Here is a 5258-nt window from a genome sequence, read left to right as displayed (position 1 = left end):
CGCGCCTACCCCCCCAGGCGCGCCCTCCACCCTCGTGGGGCCCATGTTGCTCCACCGACGTACTCCTTCCTCCTATATATACCTACGTACCCCCAAACCATCAGGGGCATCCACGAAAACCTAATTCCACCGCCGCAACCTTCTGTACCCGTGAGATCCCATCTTGGAGCCTTTTTCGGCGCTCCGCCGGAGGGGGCATTGATCACAGAGGGCTTCTACATCAACACCGTAGCCTCTCCGATGATGTGTGAGTAGTTTACCTCAGACCTTCGGGTCCATAGTTATTAGCTAGATGGCTTCTTCTCTCTCTTTGGATCTCAATACAAAGTTCCCTCGATTCTCTTGGAGATCTATTCGATGTAATCTTCTTTTGTGGTGTGTTTGTCGAGACCGATGAATTGTGGGTTTATGATCAAGTTTATCTATGAACAATATTTGAATCTCCTCTGAATTCTTTTATGTATGATTGGTTATCTTTACAAGTCTCTTCGAATTATCAGTTTGGTTTGGCCTACTAGATTGATCTTTCTTGCAATGAGAGAAGTGCTTAGCTTTGGGTTCAATCTTGCGGTGCTCGATCCCAGTGACAGAAAAAGGGAAATGACACGTATTGTATTGTTGCCATCGAGGATAACAAGATGGGGTTTATATCATATTGCATGAGTTTATCCCTCTACATCATGTCACCTTGCTTAAAGAATTACTCCGTTCTTATGAACTTAATACTCTAGATGCATGCTGGATAGCGGTTGATGTGTGGAGTAATAGTAGTAGATGCAGAATTGTTTCGGTCTACTTGTCGCGGACGTGATGCCTATATACATGATCATACCTAGATATTCTCATAACTATGCTCAATTCTATCAATTGCTCGACAGTAATTTGTTCACCCACCGTAATACTTATGATCTTGAGAGAAGCCACTAGTGAAACCTATGGCCCCCGGGTCTATTTTCCATCATATTAATCTTCCAACACTTAGCTATTTCTATTGGCGTTTATTTTACTTTGCATCTTTATTTCTCTTTATCATAAAAATACCAAAAATATTATCTTATCATATCTATCAGATCTCACTCTCGTAAGTGACCGTGAAGGGATTGACAACCCCTTTATTGCATTGGTTGCAAGGTTCTTATTTGTTTGTGTAGGTGCGTGGGACTCGGGCGTGGTCTCCTACTGGATTGATACCTTGGTTCTCAAAAACTGAGGGAAATACTTACGCTACTTTACTGCATCACCCTTTCCTCTTCAAGGGAAAACCAACGCAGTGCTCAAGAGGTAGCAAGAAGGATTTCTGGCGCCGTTGCCGGGGAGGTTCGTGCCAAGTCAAGTCAAGTCAAGACATACCAAGTACCCATCACAAACTCTTATCCCTCGCATTACATTATTTGCCATTTGCCTCTCATTTTCCTCTCCCCCACTTCACCCTTGCTGTTTTATTAGCCCTTTTCTTTCGCCGTTCTTCCGTTCGATCTTGTGTTACCATGGACCTTCTTTTTGCTTGCATCTTCGCTTGCTAAAAGTTTATGGATCCTCATCCACTTGCTAATCTCTTTAAGAGATCCAATTATGATGAACCTATTGCTAGTGAGTTTTGTGCACTAGATTATCTTTATGAGGTTTTGCTTGAAATTCGTAAATCAGAAAATTGTGATGAAGAAATTTATGAAGAGATTCATGATAGCTCCTTGAATAAAAAGCATGATTGCAATGATTTTACTATAAATTCTCTTGATGTCAATCGTGCCAATAATATGCAAAACCCTAAGCTTGGGGATGCTAGTTTTGCCATGTCTACTACTTGTTGCAATGATCATGATTGGGGTGATTCTTCTTATGATCTTGAAAATTTATTTAAGCCCCATGATGAATGTGAGATTGATAATAATGTTTGCAATAATATTGAAAGTGGGTTTGGAAGGGTGTCAACTTTAGATCCCACATATTTGGAGAATGTTCAATCTTATGGTATTTTTTATAAAAGTGGGTTTGGAGAGGTCATGACTTTAGTTAATGATAATCCCACTATTTTGGAAGAGCGTCAACTTCGCATGCATGTGGATCATGTTGAGAATATGTTAAGTGATAGCTATTTTGTTTAATTTGCTTATGATCCTACATGTAATTATTATGAGAGAGGAAAATATGGTTGTAGAAATTTTCATGTTACTAATTTACCTCTCGTCATGTTGAGATTGCTATCGTCTCTTTCTTCTTCCTTGCATATGCTAATTTTTGCTTGCTATGATAATTTGTTTGCCTATAAGATGCCTATGCATAGGAAGTATGTTAGAGTTAGATGTGTTTGTCACGTGTTTTATGATGCTCTCTTTGTGCTTCAATTCTTGTCTTTCATGTGAGCATCATCGAAATCTTTATGCCTAGCTAAGGGCGTTAAACGATAGCGCTTGTTGGGAGGCAACCCAATATTATTTTATTTTATTTTGCTTTTTGCTTATGTTTAGGAATAAATATTTTATCTAGCCTCTGGTTAGATTTTTTTTATGTTTTAATTAGTGTTTGTGCCAAGTTAAACCTATAGGATCTTCTTGGATGATAGTTATTTAATCTTGCTGAAAATTCCAGAAACTTTCTGTTCGCGAAAAAAATTGTTAAAAATCACCAGAACGTGATAAAGTACTGATTCCAATTGCAGTAGATCAATAAACAAATTGTCTAGGTCTTCCTATTTTGGTAGATTTTTTTGAGTTCCAGAAGTTTGCGTTAGTTACAGATTACTACAGACTGTTCTGTTTTTGACAGATTCTGTTTTTCATGTGTTGTTTGCTTATTTTGATGAATCTATGCCTAGTAAAATAGTTTATAAACCATAGAGAAGTTGGAATACAGTAGGTTTAACACCAATATAAATAAATAATGAGTTCATTTCAGTACCTTGAAGTGGTGTTTTGTTTTCTTTCGTTAACGGAGCTCACGAGATTTTCTGCTAAGTTTTGTGTTGTGAAGTTTTCAAGTTTTGGGTAAAAGATTTGATGGATTATGGAACAAGGAGTGGCAAGAGCCTAAGCTTGCGTATGCCCATGGCACCCCAAGATAATCTAAGGACACCAAAAATCAAAAGCTTGGGGATTCCCCGGAAGGCATCCCCTCTTTCGTCTTCGTCCATCGGTAACTTTACTTGGAGCTATATTTTTATTCACCACATGATATGTGTTTTGCTTGGAGCGTCTTGTATAATTTGAGTCTTTGATTTTTAGTTTACCACAATCATCCTTGCTACACACCTTTTGAGAGAGACACACATGATTCGGAATTTATTAGAATACTCTATGTGATTCACTTATATCTTTTGAGCAATATAGTTTTTGCTTTAGTGTTTCACTTATATCTTTTAGAGCACGGTGGTGGATTTGTTTTATAGAAACTATTGTTCTCTCATGATTCACTTATATTATTTTTAGAGTCCTACAAAACAGCATGGTAATTTTCTTTAATTATGATAGGCATCCAAGATTAGTAAAAAAAATCTTATGAGTGCGTTGAATACTATGATAAGTTTGATGCTTGATAATTGTTTTGAGATATGAAGATGGTGATATTAGAGTCATGCTAGTTGAGTAGTTGTGAATTTGAGAAATACTTGTGTTAAAGTTTGTGAGTCCCGTAGCATGCACGTATGGTGAACCGTTATGTGATGAAGTCGAAGCATGATTTATTTATTGATTGTCTTCCTTATGAGTGGCGGTCGGGGACGAGCGATGGTCTTTTCCTACCAATCTATCCCCCTAGGAGCACGTGCGTAATACTTTGCTTTGATAACTCGTAGATTTTTGCAACAAGTATATGAGTTCTTTATGACTAATGTTGAGTCCATGGATTATACGCACTCTCTTCCTTCCACCATTGCTAGCCTCTCTAATACCGCACACTTTTCGCCGGTATCATACACCCACCATATACCTTCCTCAAAACAGCCACCATACCTACCTATCATGGCATTTCCATAGCCATTCCAAGATATATTGCCATGCAACTTACCACCGTTCCGTTTACTATGACACGCTTCATCATTGTCATATTGCTTTGCATGATCATGTAGTTGACATTGTATTTGTGGCAAAGCCACCATTCATAATTCTTTCATACATGTCACTCTTGATTCATTGCATATCCCGGTACACCGCCGGAGGCATCCATATAGAGTCATATTTTGTTCTAAGTTTTGAGTTGTAATTCTTGAGTTGTAAAGAAAATAAAAGTGTGATGATCATCATTATTAGAGCATTGTCCCAAGTGAGGAAAGGATGATGGAGACTATGATTCCCCCATAAGTCGGGATGAGACTCGGGACTAAAAAATAAAAAAATGAGAGAAAAAGAGAGAAGGGACAATGCTACTATCCTTTTACAACACTTGTGCTTCAAAAGTAGCACCATGATCTTCATGATAGAGAGTCTCCTATGATATCACTTTCATATACTAGTGGGAATTTTTCATTATAGAACTTGGCTTGTATATTCCAATGATGGGCTTCCTCAAAATGCCCTAGGTCTTCGTGAGCAAGCAAGTTGGATGCACACCCACTTAGTTTCTTTTGTTGAGCTTTCATATACTTACAGCTCTAGTGCATCCGTTGCATGGCAATCCCTACTCACTCACATTGATATCTATTAATGGGCATCTCCATAGCCCGTTGATACACCTAGTTGATGTGAGACTGTCTTCTCCTTTTTTGTCTTCTCCACAACCACCATTCTATTCCACATATAGTGCTATGTCCATGGCTCACGCTCATGTATTGCGTGAAGATTGAAAAGTTTGAGAACACCAAAAGTATGAAACAATTGCTTGGCTTGTCATCGGGGTTGTGCATGATTAAATACTTTGTGTGATGAAGATAGAGCATAGCCAGACTATATGATTTTGTAGGGATAACTTTCTTTGGCCATGTTATTTTGAGAGGACATAATTGCTTAGTTAGTATGCTTGAATTATTATTATTTTATGTCAATATTAGACTTGTATCTTGAATCATTCGGATCTGAACATTCATACCACAATTAAGAGAATTACATTGAAAATTATGCCAAGTAGCATTCCACATCAAAAATTCTGTTTTTATCATTTACCTACTCGAGGACGAGCAGGAATTAAGCTTGGGGATGCTTGATACGTCTCCAACGTATCTATAATTTTTTATTGTTCCATGCTATATTATATTCTGTTTTGGATGTTTAATGGGCTTTATTATACACTTTTATATTATTTTTGGGGCTAACCTATTAACCGGAGGC

This window comes from Triticum aestivum, chromosome 1D (genome assembly GCF_018294505.1).
Source record: "Triticum aestivum cultivar Chinese Spring chromosome 1D, IWGSC CS RefSeq v2.1, whole genome shotgun sequence".
Taxonomy (NCBI): Eukaryota; Viridiplantae; Streptophyta; class Magnoliopsida; order Poales; family Poaceae; genus Triticum; species Triticum aestivum.
Note: the sequence above shows the minus strand (reverse complement) of the source record.